Source organism: Rhipicephalus microplus, chromosome 10 (genome assembly GCF_043290135.1).
Source record: "Rhipicephalus microplus isolate Deutch F79 chromosome 10, USDA_Rmic, whole genome shotgun sequence".
In the NCBI taxonomy this organism is placed as follows: domain Eukaryota; kingdom Metazoa; phylum Arthropoda; class Arachnida; order Ixodida; family Ixodidae; genus Rhipicephalus; species Rhipicephalus microplus.
In genome coordinates, this window is record NC_134709.1 from 107,771,824 (window position 1) to 107,798,950 (window position 27,127).

The following is a 27,127-nucleotide window of genomic DNA, read 5'->3' on the forward strand; positions in this document are numbered from 1 at the left end:
AAAGCCAGGACATGCTCAGCCTTTGCTTGTTATCGGAGTCTTGACTTATCTGTGATAACAATGATGGTATCATCCGCGTACGCCTGTATGTGTGCGTCGGGGGCACGGGAAGATTGAGTAAGCTGTGTATTACTATGTTCCACAGTGGCGGACTGATAGGGGATCCTTGCGGGCTGCCAATTGTTGTACGAACTGTCTCTTCTGCGACGTTTGTTGAAAAAGTTACAGTGCGGTTCAATAAAAAGATTTTGAGTAGAAAGTACAAGTTTTGTGTACATCTGTGCTTGCGTAAAAAGTTCCGGACTGCAGGATGCCAAACACTATCGAATGCTCCTACAAAATCAAGAGATATGAGTATGGTAGGATGTCTGGCTGCCTTGTATGCAGCCAATTTGCTTCGCAGTGTGTATAGTGCTGAATTAGCACTTTTATTCTGCGTAAAACCGTATTGATTATTGTGAAGAAGATTATCATTGTGCAGGAAATAATACAGACGAGCATTTAAGAGTCTTTCCAATACTTTACTGAATACAGAGTTCATAACTATTGGTCTATATGCATTAGGCAAATTGAGTGGACGTCCCGGATTTGGTATGACTATTACTTTCCCTCTTATCCAAGCCTGTGGCAAGTGTCCGATTCTTAAGGCGGTATTGAAGATAAAAAAGAAAAACTGGGGATGGTATTGAAATAATCGTTTAATGAACGAGTAGGTTAATCCGTCATGTCCAGGAGCAGAGTGTGAATTACCCTGTTTCATCGCGCACTCTATCTCAGATATTGTAAAAGGGGGGTCAGAAGTATGCCACGGGTAAGGACTAGCTGCAATGTTACGCATGATAGCGTGGTGCATGTTGTCGTCAGAACAGCTGTCCACTACTACCAATGTATCGAGTAGTAGCCGGGCGGACTCAATTACAGAAGCTGTGCGAGTGCCGTTAGGTAAATCTAGAGGAGGAAGAAAAGTTACTTGGTGGTGTTTTTGAAATGCGGTATTGAAAACATCACCATATAAACATTTCTTAGTGAGAAAGTCACAAATGTCTTTATCAAACGAAGATTTTGCTTTCCTGATTTTGTCCTTGTAGGTTGAGAATGCATCAACGTACAATTTTCGATACATGTCTCGAAGGAGGGGGTCAGCTGTTCGCTGGTATCGTCGTCGCATGGCCCGAACACGCTTACGTTCAATAGTCAATTCTGGTGTCCACCAACCATTACCTAATTTACTACGCGATGTTATGCGTCGTGAGTAACGTTGGCTTAAAGCGGAGTATATGGCATAAAACTTGTCTATAACCATGTTTAGGGCTTCAGGTGACCCAATGTTGCAGCCGAGTATCTTTGTGAACCAAGTGTCGTCCTTTAATTTGTTAGGAATTTTCGCTCTTTCTAGATGAGGTAATCGTTTAGCACTGCTTGTATGTGCTTGCGAGAACGAGAATTCAATGTAGTTGTGGTCTGAGAGGGTAGAAATTTGAAGAACCTTCCAATGGTAAGCATCGCGAGTGAGGTCATGCGAAACCATGGGTAAATCTATCCATGAATCTGCATACGGAGTTGTGAAAGTTGGAGGGGAGTTTGGGTTATTCAATATGACTAAGTCATTCGCCGTCACGAATTGGACTACTTGAGAGCCTCGAACATCTCGTATAGCTGCACCCCACATTCTATGCTTAGAATTCAAATCTCCGGCTATGATGACAGTACAATCTGTATTCAATGAAACTACACATTGCAACTCATCCAGAACTGGGTCAATAGGTGTTTGCGGCGGTGCATGCACAGCTATCACTATTAATGTTTGGTCAAGGCTTTCACACTTTGCTGCAACAACCAAATCTGTTACGTGTAATGGGAAGAAGTCAAAATTAGTGTTGTCTACTAGAAGCATGACGCGAGGATTGTTTGATGCGTGGAAATTTTTTATGGTGTGGTATGCCTTGAACAGTGGCTGCGTGGATGTGCGGGTCACACACGAAGGCGAAATTGAAGTGTTGTTGCGTCATGTGTTCTATCAATAATTTTGTGGCATCACTTGTATGGTCTAGATTAGCCTGTAAAAATTTTAAGTTATTGCTTTGAGTCTTGATAGTTCTGATCAATTTTAAATAACAAGCGCAACGCCTTTCCTAAAACAAGAATGCTAAAAGCTGTAAGGAGCCTTTTTTCATGTATTGCCCTGTGACCCGCGCAACCAGCAAATGTCTTGACGAAAGAAATATCGTGTAATTTTGTGGGATGTGTATTTACTTGTGTGTGTCATATGGTGTAATTTCGTGTATAAATATGCCACAATTAGAAGAACGGGAAAAGCAGCGACCTCCATGTGGTCCATATAAATGAGTCGAAGAGGATACGGGCACTAATGCAGGAAACCGTAAATAACACGGCACGTTATAGAGGCCGCTGCGTCCTTCTTTGATGTACACGCCTCCTAGATTATCCATAGTCTGTTCTGGCTCTCATGCAGGCGACACGTTCTCGTAATATAGGACACATTTCATGTCCAGTTGGGTGAGAACTAGGTCTTGCGACCTTTTGGCGTTCGTTGCAAACAATTCCTGGATCGTTCATTCTTAGAGTGCATGCTTCGCCAAGATGTGTACCCGTGCACCTCGTACACACCACTTTGTCAGGTTCGTTGGCGACAGGACAGGACTTTCTTGTATGGCCGTACGTTGCACAATATGTGCACAATGGCGCATGAAAGTCCTCACTCACACTACATGCTGTCCAACCGAGAAGAACTCGTTCCTGAGCAAGCAGTGAGCGACAGGTGGAAGGATCCACTTCGAGCACATGTGTGAAGTTGCCCGATCGCTTCTTGTACGTGTGTGTGTGGGGGGGGGGGCGTAGCCATTACCATTTCTGGTCTGGCATTTGGTCTGGAAACCTGCCTTATTCGTTCTCTTAAGAAACACCTGTCCGTACGTGAAACTTTGACTATTTCGAACTGTCCTGTAATGCCTCCTGCTTGTTTAGAGTTGTGCCAGGCCCAATACTCAATATTCTCTCTTTTGGGAATCTTCTCAGGACCTACAACGTGCTGTCAGGCAACACGCCATTTCACGCCGCTTCTCAAGTATTTGATGCTTTTTCTGAGTATATGTTCAATGAAGGTCGTAGTGCTATAAAGTGCCTGCTTTTTCAAACACCCACTCATAGCCTGATTAGCACATTTTTACAACTGACATAATTTCACGTTTTTGCTATGCATTATTACAATCGTTAACTATTCTCGTCTGACTACATGACATTCATATTCGGCTTTTTTTTTTCTCTGAAACAGCTTTATGCAATGTCGCTGCTCTGTAGAAAAACTGTTCGCCAAGCCTGGGTTTCATTTTCTGTAGAATAACTGTTTGCCAAGTCTGCTTTTGATTCTCAGTCAAACAACTATTTACCTCCCCTGGGCTCGATTCTCAGTCAACCTGCAGATTTTTAATTGTATGTTATTTGCCCCTTTCTTAACTTTGAAGTCGCGGACAACGCTGACTTTAGGCTCGCGATCATAAATCCAACGTTGTGTGTTTCGCAAACCACTTTTTCGAACGCTGTCGCATTATTACCTCTCCACAAGTCCTTGAAGTTAGGATGTTCTTCAATATTATCTATAGCTCAAAAAATAAACGCGCAAACGCAAAAGAAGATGCTCAAGCAGTACCAGTGACCGCCGTGTTAATGGGTCGTCTCTTATGTCTCTGTGTTAAGTTTAACACGAAAATGTTTTGTGCTGGGATGCACCACTGTTCCGCTGACGTATTTCCGTCACAGATATGAAATTATAAAATATATACCAATAGATAGCAAAGAAAACATTGTCCCCGTATCGGCATGTTACACCACAAGTGTCGTTGAAATACGATAGTCTGGCGTCTGGAGAAAGTGAACAAAACGTTTATTTGATGTTCTGCGCCAGAAATCGGGGAATGATATGCTGGAGGCGCTGCGTTAGAGAGCCTCGAGTGTGCAGCGGAAGCGAACGAGCGCATCAAGTCACGTCACACGTGAGACATGAACGCTATCTGGCAGTTATCCTGGAAAACGGGACGCACGCCATGTGCACGCGTCTCTGAGATGATAATGTGTAGAACGCAAGGCGACGGGCAGGTGCTACCACCGTGCCGTCTTAGCCAATCGTTCGAAACGCTTGCCGTTTCTCGCAAGCATCGCATAGCTAGCGCAGTGTTATAAAGACTACGATCCCTAAAATTACTTATGTATGCGTTCTTGTAGTAAACCTTACACATACATATTATTGACGTATTGTTATGGTGCCTCAGATATGCGCAATATTTCCTTTTTAATCGACAATCGCACAAGTATGAACTCTAAACGTTGAGCAATATTGGTGGGCTCGGTGGATCGGGTCAGCCGTTTGGAGTACCCTTCGGTCACTTTAGGCTGTTTAGGATACCGTTCAAATTGCACAAACAGACACGTGTACACACAGACAGACAGACATACAGACAGACAGATCAAAAATTTTGTGTGGAAGGTCCACAAGAAAGGCCATCATCTTAAAAAAAACAAAAAGTAAAGGCTTTGTCACGGAGCAGCCACCTTTAGAGTCACAGCGCAAGGCGCAAGTCACTGAACCCCGGAACGTACGTTCGCAACATTGATAAGGGCAAGCTATTTATATACGCCATATATCGTTTCGCGGTCTTCAGAAGTCTGCCACTTGAGCGCATTTTCGTAATCTGCTACGACATTGTGCGAAGTGTTCGCGTTCGATGAAGTTACTGAATATGCTCCTACGGAAGCAGCGCTGCGCATACACGTCAGACTCTCGAGTTTGCAGATACTCGAGTTTGCAGACACATAACACCACCTGTCGGTGCAGTTTTGGTAGTGCAAACCCGAACTTCTTTAACAGTCTGCTGTGCAACCTGCAGCAACTAGCTTGTGCGAAACAACAATTAAGGTAAATATTAGGTGTGTTTGTGCATAGAGCTTTCAGGAAAGAGCTATGAGTTTCTCTCCACTAATAGACCATATGCTAAATTGCTTTGCGCTCTGGCAACACTGTGTATTTTGACCCCGCCGCCATTTTAATGTGGGCGAGCGGTCGACGGCAGCGCGTTCGCTAGTACGGCCGTACGACTCCTGAACACTTGCTTCACTGCGCTGAGCTACTGCGATGGCCACAGCAAGACGTTTCCCAATGCCCGAACATGTGATGTGGACAAACTGTTTAGGAATCTTGCCACATTTTGCCACTTGTATGTCATTGCATCTTTCGGAAAGCGGTGGAAGGATACCTACAAGATATAAGCAAACAAACATTCAGTGCGACGTCATGAGCTAGGTTTCTCTCAGCCGTTTAAACGATTGTTGTTTACAAACACAGGCAATATCGGAAATTCATCTCGCAGGGAATAGAGGTCACACTTATATGTGCAATGCCGGACTAAAGATGCACTTGTGATGTGAGCCCCTCCCCCTCAATTTTTATGTGCACACTCCCCTTTTTTAGCGCCTTCCCTATAGATATGGCCCTTCAATGTGCCCGCCATGACCGTAATCTGGTCTCCAGTCGAGCGCCATAGCCAGGAGTCTATCGCAATGAGCAACAAAAAAAACTAATCATTTTGGGTAAACTAGCTTCATGCCACACAGTGTATCTCAAATAACGCGTGGTGAGCTCGAACGTCAAAATACGATATTGAGTGAAACAAGTAACCTCAATAGTCATGCCAGCGGCCAGGTGCATGACTCATCATCCTTTGTGGTGAAGACGCTTGGGCTGCTGTATGTTCTACAGCCAACACCAATACCAACGTTGCGCCTTCAATCTGATAAAACAAGATTAATCGCTAGGAACTCGCTTAAGGTTCCGTTTGTGCCTATATACCAATACACATCAAGCTCTTTAGCCAGTACTTTCAAATGGCGGCCTCGAACCATGCCGCTAGCAGTAAAACCAAAGCGCGACTTACGAAAGGCTGAAAGACGTTTCGCTACCCTGCAGGCACAAAATTGTCACAGACAGATAGTGTTCGCCGCAGGTTTTCCATTGGTTTAGGCAATGCAGCGTGCGGTTTGCTGGAGAGCATCAGCGTTTTCGGCCTTTTCCAGGCTAAGTGAATGCGCCTTTTGAGAATTGAGTCATTTCTGGCGCATTAACCATGGCTACGCCATTTAAAGCCCTATCATAGCCCCAAGTAACCAATCTTCACTAGCCCAAATATAGCCACTTAACCAACATTTTTTTTTTCTGTAGTAGATTTGGCTACATAGGGTAAGATCTGGCAACACTGAGTTTTATTTGCGAAATGTAGAAAAAGACTTCGACGACTCACTCCAATAAATATAGGAGTTGCCTAGAGCACTAAGATAGTGGAGTTCTTATTCTGTTGAGGCGAGTGCATATCGTGGTCATGCGAGACCTTCACACATCGATCACTCACAGATTTCAACTGTGGAAATAACCTGAGAACGATGAACTACACCGCTGTGCATGCGGCGCTGTATCCCAATGAGCGCCCATTAGGGTAATAAGGGCCACGCGACATCCTCCGCTTCCTTGAAAGCCTCTGCGTATATAATCATACGACTTTCCTGCATGCAGGTGGAAGTGGTTGTCACGTAAGGAAAGTCTGGTGAATTGTCAATGTAGGAAAACGCGGTGTGTTTCCAGATGGGGCTGCAGTAACGCTCGACCTTCTTCGACGACGCGAGCGTCATTTTCTAATTCTCGCAATATCGGCAGACGTTCAATATCATCTTTTTCAAGATCCTCGATTCTCGGCGATAGAATATAAAAGGCGAAGCACACGCTATTCGTGTAAATGTAGACAAATACAATTATGAGCTGCTATGCTTTCTTTCACGCAAAATCATAATGTACGCTGATGACACCGCCTAACTTTTCGAGGTATCTCTTTTCGTATGCTAAACAACCAGTCACGGCAGAGTTATCACATGATTCCGCATGATTCACCCATTTGCAATAAATGTAGCTAAAACTGAATACGCTGTAAGTCATACCAGGAGAAAATCATATAAGATAGCTATCTTCAATTGGAAGTCAACAACTTGCCTATTGAGTGAGTTTTCACGTTGACATACTTGTGATACAAATAGACGAAAATATGAATTGGAAAGATCAGGTTAATCACATATCTAAAAAACGTGCTTTTACATGCTTCATGGTCATTAAACCTAATTGTCACTTTTCAAATAACGTGCTTTCGTCTTTACACTCTTGTATATCCTACTCTCAACTCATTTACTGCAGCGAGGCATGGGGCTTTGCTTGGAACATAGGACTGACCTTACGGTAAAAAACGCACCGTACAAATAATTACGCCGTCTTCTAGCCCAAGATCGGATCTGATTTCATCTGCTCGGATACTGCCTTTCACGTCTCAGCAGAGTTTGAAAACCGTAGTATTGATAAATTCAATCACCAATACTAACTTTTTACTACGTCGGAGTACGTTTTCCGCCCCTACCCTTTACAAAAACTCCATGTCCACTTTAACCATCCCAATTGTAGAAATGTATGTATATGGCAAACGGTTAATCCAGTTCACTGGTGCTTAAATCTAGAAGACAATTCCACTTGAAATCAAACTTGCACACAAATTTCTTTTGACTTGCAAAATACATTTTGTTGGTCATTCGTGTTCATTGTGTTCATTCGTGTTCAACCACAGTGAAGCTCAGGTTCATACTTTTATGTATCACTTGGTGTACAATTTTTCCTTTCTTTTTTCTGATAGAAGATTGACTGTTTTTGATCTTTCATTGCAGCCTTATTAAAAATTCTGCCCGTTCTTTTCAGGTACCCCGTCTTTCTTACTTGTTACAATGTATGTCATTACTAATAAGGTCTTCTTCATTGGTTGTATACCTAATATTTTGCAGCAGTTTTTAATCATTGTCATGTGCATTCAAATAAAAATAATATACCTTTCCATCTACTCAGTCATTGAACGTGTATAGAGATTCATAATCATATCATGTGCTCCTCTACTCTTGACATGTAAATAAAATATTCATGCAATATTTTTACCAGTAACTAGCCACACAGCGCAGCGGCCCAAGCAATTTTCAAACAACTTTTTCTATTAAGTTCATTGAATAAACATTGATTGAATAATTACCTTTTTTCTCAAACGCGTCTGCCTGAGACACAAGCATAGATAGATAGATAGATAGATAGATAGATAGATAGATAGATAGATAGATAGATAGATAGATAGATAGATAGATAGATAGATAGATAGATAGATAGATAGATAGATAGATAGATAGATAGATAGATAGATAGATAGATAGATAGATAGATAGATAGATAGATAGATAGATAGATAGATAGATAGATAGATAGATAGATAGATAGATAGATAGATAGATAGATAGATAGATAGATATGTGAGGTTTAACGTCCCAAAACCACCATATGATTATGAGAGACGCTGTAGTGGCGAGCTCGAAAAATTTCAACTACCTGGAGTTTTTTAACCTGCACCCAAATCTGAGCACACAGGCCTACAACATTTCCGCCTCCATCGGAAATGCAGCCGCCGCAGCCACCGCAGCCACTGCAGCCTGCATTTGATCCCATGACCTGCGGGTCATCAGCCGAGTACCTTAGCCACTAGACCATCACGACAGGGATGAGACACAAGCTTCACTTGCTGGCTGCTTTGCCTACGAATATTTACAAGATGTTTCCAGATTTGCATTGGCGACCTTTATTACTAAATATATTCAAAATGCCTTACAGGCGCATTAAAGTGTGTTGAGTAAGAGGGGCATCAATAAATACATTGTAAACCAATAAAGACTAAAGCTAAAAGGAACAAGGAAAAAACAAAAAACAAGAACACAAAAATAGTAAGGTCATTGATGGTATACAACAAAAAAACGCAATGAAATCAGGTTATCACGAAAAGATTCACGGTTGGAGATGAATACGATGTGATCTGGAAGGCTGTTATATTGTGCTATAGGTAATATTGTTGATTTAAATGCCAGTGTGTGACCATAACTGCGCTCAGAGTTAAGCAATATACTATTGCCTCAGCTGCACAGAATAAACTAAACTAGGCTCGGCTTTATTCTAATGGCCTAATGTCATCTCTCCGAAATTGCTGTGGAAATCTCACAGCACATACTATGTAAAGAATTTTTTCTGCTCACTTTTACCTGCAAACTTCTCACACATGCTCGAATTGCGAAAAAGGCAATTCAAAAATTGTTCTCAAAAGTTTCTTTTTCTATGCGCAAAAAATCACTGATAGAGAAAAAAAATTATGAAGGGACAGTTGATATTGCTCCTTCCCTGATGACTTCTGTCACATGCAGAGGTGTAAACACATTTTTTTATTCGTAAACATTCCTAAACGAACGTGCTTTATTAGTAGACTGGCCGGGATAGAATACCTAATGAGCAGACATTTACCTTAAGCGCTTCAGTAGTCATATAAATAAATTTAGTCAATCATATTCTTTTGTTGCTCCCATTGTAGGTACTCAATTTTTACGCGTATTGCATCAGCGGAACCTCCAAGTTTGCGCTAATGTGTTATATTCTGCCTTTGGCACACGCAAGGTTAACTAAATTCCAAAAATGCAAGGTGAGTAACCTAAAATTTTAATATAACTATGGTCTATTTAGAAAATGAGATATACTTGTGTGTGCGTTTTGGATAAGCTTTTAGCACGTTTGCAGAGTGCGGCTTATGGTGTACAAAGTTTAGCGCGTCATCATTGGTTTTCAGCCTAAAAAAAATTTATCGCTATGTGGAAGTGGGATAATAGCAAAAAGAAGTCGCACATCTCTCATTCACTCCGTGAATATACTGAGATTTTTTTATATTCTGTATTGTCGTTTTGAGCTGCCGTTTATGCCCCGCCGCGGTGGTCTAGTGGCTAAGGTACTCGGCTGCTGACCCGCAGGTCGCGGGTTCGATTCCCGGCTGCGGCGGCTGCATTTCCGATGGAGGCGGAAATGTTGTAGGCCCGTGTACTCAGATATGGGTGCACGTTAAAGAACCCCAGGTGGTCAAAATTTCCGGAGCCCTCCACTACGGCGTCTCTCATAATCAAATGGTGGTTTTGGGACGTTAAACCCCACAAATCAATCAGCTGCCGTTTATACCAAAAACTTTAACCTGGTCACGCAGTTTCGCAACCTGAAGTTTTGTACACAAGCACCTGAGCCTTCACAATATTACGGCTCTTGAGACAAGAACTTAAGAAAGCTCCTTGCTATGTAGGAATATTATGCTATGCTATAATGACTTAGAAATAAACTCGAACATGCATGTATTTTTAGGATACAGTATATTGAAACTAATATCAAAAGCAGCAAGGTTTCCACTGAACAAGTTATCAAGATCAGTTTCCCCAAATAGTTTATGAAAGCTGACCATACTGAACCACTCGAGATAAGTAGACAAACGCAAAGACTCTAATTTCCTGAACTGCTAAACTGTTTTACACTGACATTGCACACATACACGTTTCTGTATGCCTATCATCTCTGTTAACTCGAACCACATGTTACCACAGACAATTTCCATTAACATCTTGTTTCGCGATAAGGTACCATTTTAACGTTTTTTTTTCGTCGCAATTCAAGCTAATCAAACTGTGAAATCGGGTCGACATCCTAATCTTCACTATAAAGCTTTTGTTCTTCTTGTTTAACCAAACATCATCACAGTTCGCTAAGAAATGCGAAGCATTTCTTAGCGAACTTCGGCAACATTGAACGTATCTATCTATCTAGCCACCTACGACTTTTAGCTATCTTGGCCGTTTCGATAATGGTATCGATAACAAACTTGGTATGCCGTAACATGACTTTATGAAAAACATACTTGACTAGTCTTAACACGGAAATAATGACATATATGTCATGAATGTCATGATTTATATTTCATAGTCCTGCAGCTTTTGCGGTGGTTTCGTTCTCATGGCATGTTGCAAAACTGGTATGGTATGACATGATTGCAGGGTGAACAAAAGTGATAGGCCTTAACATAAAAATCATCATATGCGTTTCATGTAACAACATGACTACATGCCACGCTCATGAATCGCTATAGGCCGTTTCGCTAGCGTCACATATACCGAATTTCGTATTACGGTATGTGAATGGATGACGAAGTTATGTGGCTCGTGCAAACATGATAATCATGAGATGCGTGCAATGTAACAACATGACCATATGCTGCGCTCTTGATGCGCTGGTGGCCGTTTCACTGGCTTAACTTATATTAAATTTGGTATTACGGGACTTGAATAATGAAGAATGTATGATTTTGGTGTGCGGCGATGGCGTAGTGGTTAGAGCATCCGCCTCGCATGCAAGAGGTCCGTGGTTCAAATCCCGGTACCGCGCAGTTACCAACCGGATTTAAAAAAAAAAAATCCGCGTGTTGATGGAACTGCATTAAGAGGCCTGGGGTGCGGCCTCACCGGCAAACACCGCCGAGAACGCACTCCCTCACCAGAGAAGGATTGGCCACCCTGGTGCAGTATCTGGCCACTACCTCCCACATGATTACGTCAAATAACTCACGGCCCTCAGTCCCCAGCAGCTGCGAAGCAACTGACCACGGCGGCGGTCAGATCTGCAACGCAGCAGAGGGTGCTAAGAATCTCTGGATCCGGACAGGCCGCCATTGGAACCTGAACTTGGCAACGTTTAACGCTAGAACCTTATCTAGTGAGGGAAGTCTAGCTGTACTATTCGAGGAGCTAGAGGGTGTTAAATGGGATATAATAGGGCTCAGTGAGGTTAGGAGGACAGATGAGGCCTATACGGTGCTACAGAATGGGCACGTCCTTTGCTACAGGGGCTTGGCAGACAGAAGAGAACTGGGAGTGGGGTTCCTCATTCACAGAAACATAGCTGGCAACATAGAGGAATACTATAGCATTAATGAAAGGGTGGTAGGTATCGTAATTAAACTGAATAAAAGATACAAGATGAAGGTAGTACAGGCTTACGCGCCTACATCCAGCCATGATGACGCTTCAGTTGAAAGCTTCTATGAAGACGTGGAATCGGCAATGAGTAAGGTAAAAACACAGTATACTATAGTGATGGGCGACTTTAATGCAAAGGTAGGGAAGAAGCAGGCTGGAGACCAGGCAGTAGGAGATTATGGCATCGGTACTAGAAACGCCAGAGGAGAGCTACTAGTAGAATTCGCAGAACGCAATAATTTACGGATTTTGAATACCTTCTACCGAAAACGAGAAAACCGCAAGTGGACATGGAGGAGCCCTAATGGCGAAAATAAGAACGAAATAGACTTTATAATGAGTGCACACCCTGGAATCGTGCAGGATGTGGAAGTGATTGGCAAGGTACGATGCAGTGACCATAGAATGGTACGGTCTCGAATTCGCCTAGACTTGAAGAAGGAACGACGGAACTTGATACGCAAGAAGCCAATCAATCAGCTAGCACTGAGAGGGAAAGTACAGGAATTCAGAATGTCACTGCAGAACAGGTACTCGGCTCTCAGTGAGGAAACCAACCTTAGCGTAGATACAATGAATGATAATCTGACGAGTATCATTATGGAGTGTGCAGTAGAAGTTGGAGGCAGGGTAGTTAGACAGGACACTGGCAAGCTTTCACAGGAAACGAAGAACCTAATTAAGAAGCGTCAAATCATGAAAGTGTCAAGTACAACAGACAAAATAGAACTGGCAGAGCTTTCGAAGTTGATTAATCGACGTAAAGTATGCGATGTAAGAAGGTATAACATGGAGAGAATTGAACACGCTCTGAAAAACGGAGGAAGTGTCAAAGCATTGAAGAGGAAACTTGGGATAGGCAAAAGTCGGATGTATGCACTAAGGGACAAAGAAGGCAAAATAACTACCAATATGGATAGGATAGTTAAGATAGCGGAGGAGTTTTACAGGGATCTGTACAGTAGCCGAGACAACCACGACCTTAATACTATAAGAACTAGCAGTAACCCAGATTACACCCCACCAGTAATAATAGAAGAAGTCAGAAAAGCTTTGGAGAGCATGCAAAGGGGCAAAGCTGCTGGTGAGGATCAGGTAACATCAGATCTGCTGAAAGATGGAGGACAGATTGTGTTAGAAAAACTAGCCACCCTGTTTACGAGGTGTCTCCTGGCGGGAAGAGTACCAGAGTCTTGGAAGAACGCTAACATCATCTTAATACATAAGAAAGGAGATGACAAGGACTTGAAGAATTACAGGCCGATCAGCTTGCTCTCTGTAGTATACAAGCTATTTACAAAGGTAATTGCTAACAGAGTAAAGAAAACATTAGAATTCAATCAACCAAAGGAACAAGCAGGATTTCGAACAGGCTACTCAACAATTGACCACATTCATACTATCAATCAGGTAATAGAGAAATGCTCAGAGTATAACCAACCACTATACATAGCCTTCATAGATTACGAGAAGGCGTTTGATTCAGTAGAAATATCAGCCGTCATGCAAACACTGCGGAATCAGGGCGTAGATGAAGTATATATAAACATTCTGGAAGAAATCTACAGGGGATCAACTGCTACCATAGTGCTTCATAGAGAAAGCAACAGAATACCAATCAAGAAGGGTGTAAGGCAGGGGGACACAATTTCCCCAATGCTGTTTACCGCGTGCTTACAGGAGGTTTTCAGAAGCCTAGAATTGGAACAGTTAGGGATAAGAGTCAATGGAGAATACCTTAGTAACCTGCGCTTCGCCGATGACATTGCATTGCTGAGTAACTCGAGGGACGAATTGCAACTCATGATTACGGAGCTAGACAAGGAGAGCAGAAAGGTGGGTCTTAAAATTATTCTGCAGAAAACGAAAGTAATGTACAACAACCTCGGCAAGGAGCAGCGCTTCGAGATAGGTAATAGTGCACTTGAAGTTGTAAAAGACTATGTCTACTTAGGGCAGGTAATAACAGCAGAGCCGAACCACGAGATTGAAGTAACTAGAAGAATAAGAATGGGGTGGAGCACATTCGGCAAGCGTTCTCAAATTATGACAGGTAGATTGCCACTATCCCTCAAGAGGAAGGTATATAACAGCTGTATCTTGCCGGTACTTAGCTACGGAGCAGAAACCTGGAGACTTACAAAGAGGGTTCAGGTTAAATTGAGGACGACGCAGCGAGCAATGGAAAGAAAAATGGTAGGTGTAACCTTAAGAGACAAGAAGAGAGCAGAGTGGATTAGGGAACAAACGGGGGTTAAGGGGGTTAAGGATATCATAGCTGAAATCAAGAAGAAGAAATGGACATGGGCAGGGCATGTAGCGCGTAGACAGGATAACCGCTGGTCATTAAGGGTAACTGACTGGATTCCCAGAGAAGGGAAGCGGGTTAGGGGGAGACAGAAGGTTAGGTGGGCAGATGAGATTAAGAAGTTTGCGGGTATAAATTGGAAGCAGCAAGCACAGGACCGGGTTAACTGGTGGAACATGGGAGAGGCCTTTGTCCTGCAGTGGACGTAGTCAGGCTGATGATGATGATGATGATGTATGATTTTGATGCAAACATGTTAAATATGAGATGCGTGCCATGTAACAACATGACTGAATGCTACGCTCATGATGCGCTCGCGGCCGTTTCGCTAGCTTCACATACACCAAACTCGGTATTACACGACGTGAACTGACGACATAGGTAAGCGACACATCCAAACATGACGATCACAACATGCGTGTCATGTAACAACGTGACTACATGCCACACTAATGATGCGCTCGCGGCCGTTTCCTGTCTCACAAATGCCAAATTTGATATTCCGTGACGTCAATAGATGACGAAGGTATGTGACTGGTGCAAATATGATAATCTTGAGATGCGTGTCATGTGAGAACATAACTACATGCCACAGTGAAGGCGCCAATACATTTCAACGTGACGCGGTGCACGTGCTCGCTCGCGTTCATTTCGTCGCGTCGCGCCGGCGTCGCCACGCCAGGCGCCAGTCCTTCTATATACTCGCAGGCACGCCGCGCTGCGTTGATTTGATACATGGGCGTTTCGGTGCCTCCAACATCGCTCTGTCACGAAAAGAGGGAGATACAGTGTTGTCTGTGTAAGGCATCAGTGCGAAATGCAGCATGTCGCATTTCGCACCAGTTGCCGTCAGGCCACGCACACGGACGCTGGCTGCGCCGGTCGCGCCTGGCGTCAAACTATACAGTGCTCGCGTTTTGTCAACATAGCGTCACTGGGTCCAGCGTGCGCACGCATCAACGCTGCTCTGTATATATTGGGCCCTTCATAATGCACTCGTGGCCGTTTCCCTAGCTGCATATTTACTAAATTTGGTATCACGTGACGTGAATATATGAATGTAAACGACAAATCCAAACATGATGGTAATGACATGGAAGTCATATACGATATCACTTACCTCCACCACATAAAGTTGTGCTGATTTTAAAATGACATATCAATAATGACATAAAAGTCATATACGATATCGCTTACTTCCACCTCGTAAAGTTGTGCTGATCTTAAAATGACATATTAATCTTTCTCATTTGTGGTTTGCACGTCAACGATTCTCACTGTACGTGGGATCTGCCCATTTTTTTGTTTTCAGTTTTTTTTTTCACGTTATCCCAAACCTATACACTGCATGTTCTGATGCCCTCCTTGATTGTAGAACGTGTCTGTAGTATGCGAAAAATTGAAAATCATAAGCTTACAACAGCGTTCGCGTTCCCATTAGCTCAGCCTCACACCACCACGAGCAACGGGCGATGCTACAACTCTGAAAAGGATAAACATCTGACTAGTCAGTTAAGCGACGCCAACACAGAGTGGGAAACAAGGAAGCACGGGAGTGCGTCTAGCTCAACTTTTTTTTCTGGGGGATGGGGGGGAGGGGGGGTTGGCGTTCTTTGCGTTTGTGTTTTGTCGTAATAGACACTTACCCCCGTATTCAGAGCAACTGCTTGACTTAAACTTCACTTGCCACAGACTTCAATGCAACACAAACCCGTTTACACCGCGCTGTCTTTAGGCGGTGCCAAGGCAGAAAAAACGCACAGACGCCTTTCAAACGCGCTGCATTGATGGCTAATAAATGCCAAGCCTTTCTCAGCGAACTTCAGTAACTTTGAGTGTATCTATCTATCTATCTATCTATCTATCTATCTATCTATCTATCTATCTATCTGTCTATCTATCTATCTATCTATCTATCTATCTGGCTTGGCAACGCCGGCGTCACGTGACGAAATGAACGCAGGCAAGCACACGCACCGCATCACGTCGAAATGTATCGGCGCCTTGACTGTGGCTTGTAGTCATGCCTTCACATGACACGCATCTCATGATTATCATATTTGAACCAGTCATATACATTCATCATTCATTGGCGTCACGTAATACCAGATTTGACATATGTGAAGCTAGCGAAACGGCCGCGAGCGCATCATCAGTCGAATCATCAGTGTGGCATGTAGTCGTGTTGTTACATGACGCACATGTAGTGATTATTATGTTTGGATGTGTCAACCACCTATGTCGTCCTTCCGCGTCGCGTAGTATCGAGTTTGGTACATGTGAAGCGAGCGAAGCGGTCGTGAGCGCATCATGAGCGTAGCATGCAGTCATGTTGTTACACGACACACATCTCATGTTTATCATGTTTGCACCAGTATCATACCTTCATCGTCCATTCACGTCTATTAATGCCAATTTGGTATAAGTGAAGCTAGCGAAACGGCAGCCAGCGCATCATGAGCGTGGCATGTAGTCATGTTGTTGCACGACACGCATCTCATGATTATCATGTTTGCACCAGTCACATACCTTTGCGATTCAGTCACGTCCAGTTATACGAAATTTGGTATAAGTGAAGGTGATGAAATGGCTGCCAGTGCATCATGAGCGTGGCACGTAGTCATGTTGTTACATGACACGCCTATCATGAATTTGATGTTAGGGTCTGTCGTTGTGCTCACCATACAATCATGCCATACCATACCAGTTTTGCAACATGCCACGTGAACGATACTACCGAAATAGCTGCAGGGCTATGAAATGTAAATCATTACATTTATGACATTCATGTCATGATTTTTATGTCATGACTAGTCAAATTTCTTCTTCAGTCATCCTATGCCATACCAAGCTTGGTATCGATACGATTATCGAAACGGCCAGGAGAGCCAAAAGTCGTAGGGGGCTGAATAGACAGATAGATATAGGCTCAAAGTCACCGAAATTCGCTGAGAAATGCTTCGCATTTAATAACTATGAACCGCGCACCAACTGCGAAAACAATAACGTTGCCAATTAGTTTACATGAACTTTGTATTTATGCCTGCAGACGTTCGAAATGGGAAGCTATCTCAATGGATAAGTTACGCTAGCTCATTCGTAATACTCGGTCAGCGAAGCTAACTGAAGGCAAGCGAAGCCATTTGAAACAGTCGTTTGCTGCGATCGAAGTAAATCTTTCAATAACTACGCTAAAGTGACCTCGTAGTGGGCGTCCGCAAGAGAAGTCATGCTTACATGCACCACGCTAAATCGGTAACTTTATATCTGAAAAATAGCGCGCGTAGGGTAAGCGGTACGGGTAAAGCACGTATCTGTGCATGCGTACTTCCACTTCGTAAGTTATTTGACGTAAGCATGTGGGAGGTAGTGGCCAGATACTGCACCAGGGTGGCCAATCCTTCTCTGGTGAGGCAGTGCGTTCCCGGCTGTGGTTACCGGTGAGGCCACACCCCAGGCCTCTTAATGCAGTTCCCTCACCACGCAGACTTCTTTTGATCCGGTCGGGAACAGCGCGGCACCAGGATTTCAACCACGGATCTTTTGCATCCTGGAAGAAATCTACAGGGGATCACCTGCTACCATTGTGCTTCATAAAGAAAGCAACAGAACACCAATCAAAAAAGTCAGGAAAACACAATCTCCTAATGCTATTTACCGCGTGCTTACAGGAGGTTTTCAGAAGCCTAGAATGGGAACAGTTAGGGATAACAGTTAATGGAGGGTACCTTAGTAACCTGCGCTTTGCCGATGACATTGCATTGCTGAGTAACTCAGGGGACGAATGGCACTTCATGATTACGGAGTTAGACAAGGAGAGCAGAAAGGTGGGTCTTAAAATGAATCTGCAGAAAACAAAAGTAATGTGCAACAACCTCGAAAAAGAGCAGTGCTTTGAGATAGGTAATAGTGCACTTCAAGTTGTAAAAGATTATGTCTACTTAGAGCACCCTGCTGCCGACTACCGACCATTCGGTCCCCGTCGCCCACACAATCTACACTGGAACGCACCCTCCTTTGCGGCAACACCCCTACCGCGTATCACCCAAGGAACGAAGTGTAATTGCAGAGCACGTGGACGATATGGTTCAGCGCGGTGTCATCAAGCCATCTTCTAGCCACTGGTTTTCACCTGTTGTGCTAGTGAAGAAAAAAACACGGTTCGATTAGATTTTGTGTCGACTACCGGCGACAGAACGAAATTACACGGAAAGATGTGTACCCTCTTTCCCGCATCGTCGACGCTATCGATTGCCTACAAGGTGTGGAATTCTTTTCTTCGCTGGACTTACGTTCAAGTTACTCGCAGGTTCTGATGGTATAGTGTGACCGTCCCAAAAAGGCGTTCGTTACACCGGATGGCCTATACGAATTGACGATTATACCATTAGGTCTGTGCAATGCACCTGCAATGTTTGAACGAATGATGGACAACGTTTCACGCGGCCTTAAATGGCAGATATGCTTATGTTACCTTGACGATATTATCGTATTTTCTCCTGATTTCTCTACCCACGTCCACCGTCTGCGCAAAATTCTTCAGTGCCTTAATAAGGCAAACCTCCTGCTTAACCTAAAGAAGTGCCGCTTCGGGGCTTGCCAACTTACTATACTTGGTCACGTTGTGTCAAAGGATGGAATTTGCCCCGACTCAGACCAACTTCGAGCCGTAGCCAACTTTCCGAAGCCGACTTCACTCAAAGAACTTAGGAGCTTCATCGGCTTGTGCGCATATTTTCGCCGTTTCGTCCACAACTTTGCATCAATAATAGCCCCACTTACGCAACTACTGAATGGTACAGCTGATCTTTCTGACTGGACCCCGGCATGTGACGAAGCCTTCCTGACACTGCACCACCTGCTTACGTCGCCACCCATTCTACGCTATTACGATCCAAGTGCCCCCACTGAAGTGCACACAGACGCCAGTGGTGTTGGTATGGGAGCCGTACTCGCGCAACGAAAGCCCGGTATTCCAGAGTACGTCGTCGCATATGCAAGCCATGCACTCACGAAAGCGTATATGAACTACTCCGTAACTGAAAAAGAATGCCTCGCAATCGTTTGGGCGTTATGCGAGTTTCGTCCTTACTTGTACGGCCAGAGTTTCGACGTTGTGACAGACCACCACGCACTTTGTTGGTGGGCGTCGCTAAAACATCCTTCAGGTCGCCTTGGACGTTGGGCTCTTCGCCTACAAGAATTTGACATTCATGCCGTCTACCGCTCAGGACGAAAACACCCTGATGTGGACGCCCTCTCACGATCACCAGTGAGATCCAGCGCAGACCTGCATTCGGACGCCAACTTTCCCATCGCTCCCATTTCCGTCTCAAGCATGTCGTCTGAACAGCGGAAAGACCCATGGATAAAATCTCTCCTCAACATTCTTTTCGACTCCTCAACGTCTTCGTACCTGTGCGCTCTTCGCCGCCAAGCCACACATTTCGAGATTTAGAATGCGCAACTATACCGCAGAAACTGTACCGCAGTATATCACCGGATCCGCCAGGGTTACTACTGGCATGGTATGTACACCTTTGTACAAAAATACATTCGGTCCTGTTCATTATGCCAACGACGAAAGACAGCGGCCCATTCACCCGGAATATTACAGCCTCTACCATGTCCGGCGCGCACTTTCGACCGCGTTGGAATTGATTTAAAGGTCACCTTCCGTACACTGCAACTGGAAATTGATGGATCATTGTCGCGGTCGACCATCTGACGAGCTATGCTGAAACAGCTCCACTACTTACGGCTGGTGCACGTCACGTAGCCAATTTCGTCTTGCGACGCTACGTACTGCGTCATGGGGCAACACGTGAACTGCTGAGTGATCGAGGGCGTGTCTTTTTATCCGAGGTTGTACAACAACTCCTTCGAACATGCAGCACGGTGCACCGCACCTCTACAGCCTACCACCTGCAGACCAACGGTGTAACTGAGCGCTTCAACCGAACGCTAGGAGACATGCTCGCCATGTATGTCAATTCCGACCAATCGAACTCGGATGTTATTTCAGAAGAATGGTAAGTTGGGCTAGTTGGTACTGATCCATAAGGTATGTAACTGCGCAAAAAACTGACGGAAACAAGTTTGGTGATTTGGTCCCTCGTGTTTTTTCTCCTCCCCCTTTGCCCCCTCTTGCTTTTTTCTGCCTATTATATATATTGCCTCGCTCTTGCAATAAAGCGTCAGTTGATAGTCTGCGCTTGTCTGTCCTTTTTCTCTCCTTCTTGTTTCCGTCAGTTTTTTGCGCAGTTACATACCTTATGGATCGGATGTTATTCTTCCATTGGTGGCTTATGCGTACAACACCGCGACACACTCAACTACAGGCTTCTCGCTTTTCTTTATTTTATATGGGCGTGAGCCATGCTCCACACTTGACAAAATTTTGCCGTATCGTTCCGACGTCTCAGAGCTCAACCCTCTCTCTCAAATTGTGTACCACGCTGAAAAGTGTCGTCAGTTGGCCAGATCATTCACCTCGGACAAGCAAGCACTCGAAAAATACCACCACGACCACGACCAGCAAGTCGAGACTTTTGCCGTGGGCTCGCTCGCCTGGCTCCGACTGCCCTTCCACTCCCCAGGTCTGTCCTCTAAGTCTGGCCCCAAGTTTCACGGTCCTTATCGCGTGGTCGAACGTCGATCTCATGTAACATACGTGATCGAGCCGGTCACGCCATCTACAGACAGGCGACGCCTTGGTCGTGAGACTGTCCACGTGAGTCTTCTCAAGCCTTATCACGACCCACTCCTACTTTCGTCACCTTGACTTGCCAAGATGGCTCGTCTTCGTCGCCGGGGTATTGTAGAGAGGAAGAAGATTATGTGCCGCAGTGGGTCACGCCTTTAGCGAGAGGAGCCAAGCGTGAGCGTTTGCCCTGAGTGCTGTGATTCCTGGGTCCTTTGCTGCCGCCCGCTTTCTGCATCAATAGACCTGCTGTGCAAGTACTACTTGCACCAATAAACCCTGTTTCAGAGGTAATAAACGCGGAGCCAAACCACGAGATTGAAGTAACTAGAAGAATAGGAATGGGAAAAAAGACATTTGGCAAGCACTCTCAAATTATGACAGGTAAATTGCCACTATCCCTCAAGAGGAAGGTATATCAGAGCTGTATCTTGCTGGTACTTAGCTACGGAGCAGAAACCTGGAGACTTATAAAGAAGGTTCACCTTAAGTTGAGGACGACACAGCGATCAATGGAAAGAAAAATGGTAGGTGTAAACTTGAGAGACAAGAAGAGAGCAGAGTGGATTGGGGAACAAACAGGGGTTAAGGATATCATAGGTGAAATCAAGAAGAGCAAATGGACATGGGCCGGGCATGTAGCGCGTAAATAGGATAACCGCTGGTCATTAAGGGTAACGGACTGAATTCCCAGAGAAGGCAAGCAGGTTAGGGGGAGACCGAAGGTTAGGTGGGCAGATGAGATTAAGAAGTTTGCGGTGAATAATTGGCAGCAGCAAGCACAGGACCGGGTTAACAGGCAGAACATGGGAGAGGCCTTTGTCCTGCAGTAGACGTAGTCAGGCTCATGATGATGATGATGATGATGACTTACATCCCGCTGTCACGCAAGCCCGCTGTTCTGTTAAGGCCGGTGTACTATAACTGCCTAACGTAGTGGCGAACGAATGACGTATGACATATTTGTCTAAGGCAACGCGTTGCGATGTGAGGGGTCACAGACATGGGGAGGGGGGGGGGGGGTCGTGAAACTTTATTGCCCGAAAAAAGGGGTCCTGAATGACACTCGGCTGAACGCCAGGTGTAGAGGGCATCTCCCACATCGGGACAGAGACCCCGAAGCTCTCCGCCACCTGGTTGGTCTCCTGGACAGCCTGAAGTTAGTCTGCTAGTGAAGCACTTCTTAGCAGTTTGGCCTCCTATTGCTTGTTCTTGGCGTAAGTGTCACTGGATGCACAACCAAAGAGCATATGGTTCAAATCTACACGTTCACAACACTGTTCACACACTTGTTGTTCTTCGTAGTCTGGATTGATATGCTTTATGCGCCAGGGTCTGGGGTGTGAGTTAGTCTGGAGCAAGCGTAACGTGACCGACTGGCTACGCGTTAACTTCTTATGCGGGAGGGGGAACTCTCGCCGGCCTAGATAAATGTGCTTCATAATTTTGGCGAAAGTGAGTAACCGACCCCTGTACTCTATGTGCAATGTATAGAGGGAAACTGGAGTGACGTGGTCGATGAGTCCTCGTGCAACCTTGTGTGTGGTCTCGTGGAGATTCCGCAGATTGCCCCCTAAGCTTCCCAATTGCGGCGGGAACGATATGAAGGAGTGTTAGGTGATGTTATGTCCGCCTAATATTCACAGTGTCGTCTTGTCTATCCCGCCTTTTGCCAAAGCTCGAGTGGCTGCTCTAGAGTCACTGTATATTGTTGTGAAGCTCGAGTCTGTTAGAGCTATAGCTATCGCTGCTTGTTCAGCTAATTCCGGCGTTTTGGTGTAAACAGTGAGTGAGCTGCCTGTTCGTCCATGTCCGTAAAGTACTACGACTGAGTAGGCGTGCTTTCCCGGTATATCAGCTGCATCCACAAAAGCTGTCTGGTGGGGAACTGTAGCAGCGTCTGCTGCGAGGGCTCCGGCGTGGGCGAGTCTTGTTCCATGTTTGTGAACCGGGTGTACGTTTCATGAGAAAGGGAGCAATGTAATTGATTTCAGCAAGACTTTGGGTAACGTCTCCATGTTGTCCCTTTCCGCTATGGTGTTCAAACCAAGCTTCAAAACATAATCTCTGCCGGCTTAGGTTCTGGAGAGGCATGCGATTTGCGCCATGTGCTGGGCCTCAATAATTTCGGCAAGGGGATTATGCACTTCCAGCTGTAAGAGTAAAGCAGTTGAAGCATTATCCAGGAGCCCCAACGCTGTCTTAAAAGCGCGTCGTATGTGTACTTCGAGTTTTTGCCGTTCTACATCTTTCTAGTTGAGCATCGCCGCCACGTATGTGATGTGACAGAGAACAAATGCGTGGACCATTCTGATGACGTCATCCTCGCCCAGTCCTAGGGCCATCCAGCGGCTGGAGTAAGCTTTCGCGCGGCAACGGAGAGAAGGAGCGACGACCACCTAACGGGTGCGGAGGCACCCGACTAACTGTCGCCTAGTCGGACCCCAAAATCCTCAAGGTCTAAACTCTGAGATAATTGTACTCTAATCTAAGAAGGGTGTGGCTGCTCCCTATCTTAAGATAGGGAGCAGCCACACCCTGTGAGGCAAGGGACTTCCTACACGCCGGATGTATAAATAAATGTTATTTCGGTCTCTCTTGCTCAGTCCTCTGTGTCGGTTCATAACGCGCCGAAACATTTGAAGCGCTTTTCCAATCTTGAATAAGATGCTGTCCAACATCGCCATCTTTGAGCCAATACTGTGGATGATGAGTCCAAGGATACGAATTTCTTCGACCGTAAGGATGCGGTTGCCATCCGAATCACGTAACTCTATGCTTGGAGGGACTGGTATGCGCCAGCCTTTTGATGGGCGCTCTCGTCTGGGAGGATGGTGGATAGGCAGCTCAGATTTTCTGGAAGAGCAGCAAAGTCCCATTGGGGTGAGATTTGCTTCAGTGACTGAGATTGCGTCTTGCATGTGGGCTTCTAACTCCGCATCACTACCACCAGTGCTCCAAATAGCGATACTGTCCGCGTAGATGGAATGCTCTACATCTGCTATTTCTCTCAGTGCGCAAAAAGAGCTTTGTCATAGCCAAATTGAATAAGAAAGGCCAAAGTACCGAGCCTCGCGGTGTTCCCTTGGGGCCAAGCTCTAAGCTCTTGGGGACACGCTGCCCTATCCGTAGAGTTACCGTTCGATCCTTTAGAAAAGCATTGACGTAATAATAGAAACGTGTGCTAAGATTATGTTCAGATATAGCGGTCAGAATGGCTTGATGTCGGATGTTTGTCGAAAGCTTACTCCACGTCCAGACCCAGCAGCGCCTGAGTATCTTGTTTGGGGTGATCCAGTAGACGTTTCTTTATTCTCAGCATGGCGTCATGTGTTGATACACCTGGCCTATATCCAATTATAGAGTAGGGCAAGTAATCTTTTTCTTCGACGTACTCTGTCAGTCGGTTCAGAATGACATGTTCGGCTAGCTTTTCTATGCAGGACGTTAAGGAGATCGGCCTCAGGTTTGATAGCCCAGGTTCCAGGTTTTGGGATGAAGACCATATTTGCATGCTTGCATTTTACAGGTAAACTAGCGGTTTTGCAGGCTTCGTTGATTCACTCAGTTAAGAGGGTGACCGAATCGTCATCTAAATTTTGGAGCGCCCGATTTATGACGCTATCGGGGGCGGCTGCAGAGTTGCTGTTGATTTCGTGAATTGCGTAGCGGACTTCCCTCTCTGCGTAGTCCGCATCAAGCTCAGAGGTTGGGGCACCGTCATCGAGCATCTGCGGTGAGATTCTGGGTTGTGCCAATTTAAGTGGTAGGTATAGCGTTTAGCAAGGCCGCCAAGAACTTCTTCGGCAGTACTATGTTGCGTTGCGCAGTGTACTAATCTGCTGAGCCTGATGCGTTGCACAGATTTGGACTTGGTGCCATTTTCGTCGATGAGGTGTTTTATGAGCCTCCATTCACTACCTTTTCGTATTTGCCCGTTGAAGGAGTTGCAATCTTCATCCCACTGCTGTCGGAAAAGAACCACGCAGTATTCTTCAATGGTTTTGTTGAGATCGACGAGCTTTTTTCACAGTTTTCGATTGAGTAGTGGACCCTTCCACCTGTCTAGTACGGAGTGCTTGGCTTCAAGAAGGTTCGCTAGCCGGCTGTTCATTCTCTCTACCTTAAAGGGCCACTCACCAGGGCCCATACCAAATTTTAGTGAGACTGTGGAAGTTGTTGAATGTCCGATGAGGAACATTTTGCCACAAAATTTTTTTTAATTGGTTCATCACGAGCGGAGAAGACAGGTTTTCTGAAGCGGTGCAAAACGAGGATCAGAGGAGGAGGTTTGAAACCCTAGCCGCTTCTCCGCCTAGCCTTAGCCAGCCAAAATTCTTCGCCACCCACTCCGGCATCCGACCAAGAGGTGACGTGCGCATGACGTGCCCAAACAAGTCCACCCCCGAGCACGCGATCGGCATTCCTTTGTTGGCCAGCGTTATTTTGTGGTCTTCTGCCTGTTTCTGTGGTACAGTGGCTAGAATAGAAAATTGTGATGAGCGGCAAGCGGCGCCTATGGAGCGCGCTGAAGCCTCCGAGGAGTAGCAGCGTGGGGGCGCGCGCAATCGTTTATACGTCATTTATACTGCCGAACACTTGATAATGTTCTGTAAAGGGATTCTCTCTATAGTTCAGGATGATGGCGCAGAGTTCTTCAAAGCACTGGGGTTTAGGGACAGGGAGGGCAAAACAGACTTTAAGCGGATAGAATTAACTAGAAGGAGGTTATATGATTGGTGGCTAAAGTCAAGGCATAAGTGAAAAATAAACCCTTCAGTGCAAAGTACGAATCCTCAATCTCACAATTTAAAGGGGAAAAAGTAAATCTAGCTTTTGGTTCATTAAGCATTACCGCTTGGTGGCACTAGCTACCGCTTGATCTAAAGGGTATAGCCCTATCCATCCATCCATCGATCCATCCATCCAACGTTGTTTGCACGTTTTCGACAGTTTCGTCGGGCGTGCTTGCCGTTCAGAGAGGGAGGGGCGAATTTTCATTGCGGGGCGCCTCCTTCCTCCCTATTAAATCAGTTTATAATGCAGATTTTACGCCCCCTTTCACATGACTAAAACAGTACTTCGCTGCCTAGTCAATGTAGAGAACATATTTAGCACCTCCCTCCCAAGTTGCCAGCCCCCTTTGCCCCCCTCGTGCGGACGCCTATGAACAGGCCTTTCGGAGAAGCTCTTCACAATTGTTGATGCCTTCGAAATCACTTTGTCAAAGTAGTAAAGCTACAACGAGCTTTACAGTGACAGCTTGAAAAATCTTGTTTTCTGCTTGAAAAAAAAAAACATGTCACACTAGGCGGCGCCCAACATGGACCGAGCCTCACCAACCAAGTAAACAATTCCCAGTAAACAAACGAGCTGCACCAATCAAGTAAACAATTCCCACACTTCGAGCATACAGCAATCACAAAGATTTTTCGCTATTGCACATAACACAAACAAAAAAACGTTTTTCACACAACTTTTCTTCCTCAGTGCAGCAGGGGTGTAGTACCTGAGAAAAAACTACCCCAAGGTTTGCGCGACTTCTTCCAAGAAAGAATCGTCTCTTATTATTTTCATACATTTTGACCCCTTTCTTGAGTACACGTAGAAGTCACATCTGCTTGCACCTACTACATACATGCTTATCTGAACCTGTCTGTAGCAGGAGTGACTTTCCCGTAGTGTGAGCTTTCTTCAGTTGAAGTGAAGATAGTCGACGTTGATATCGTGGTCAACTACACGCCGTGACTCGCACCTGTAGGGGGCTTTCATCTCCAGCAAGCGGATTTCTTCTTCATAAATCAAGCCACTGGAACTGAAGCACAGCCACGGCTGCGAAGTACTGATCACAAGTGCGACTTGAATCTTCTTGCGGCTTGAATCATCTTGCGACTTGAATCATCCCGTTTTGGACTCGTATTGTTTTTATGCAACTAGTTCCTGTGATATGCCATATGCACATGGAGCGCTTTTGGAGGATCGTGGTGTACCAAGTTGTTGTGCCAAGCTCTCGGAGTCCGCTTGACGTAGCTTGATACGGTGAGCTTTGGAGCTGGCAAAAAATCTGAATGCCCGTGCGCAGTGCCACTGCGGGCATACACTACGAAGAATTGTCTGCTTAGTGTTGTCGTTCCGTTCTTCCTCAGTGACAACGACCT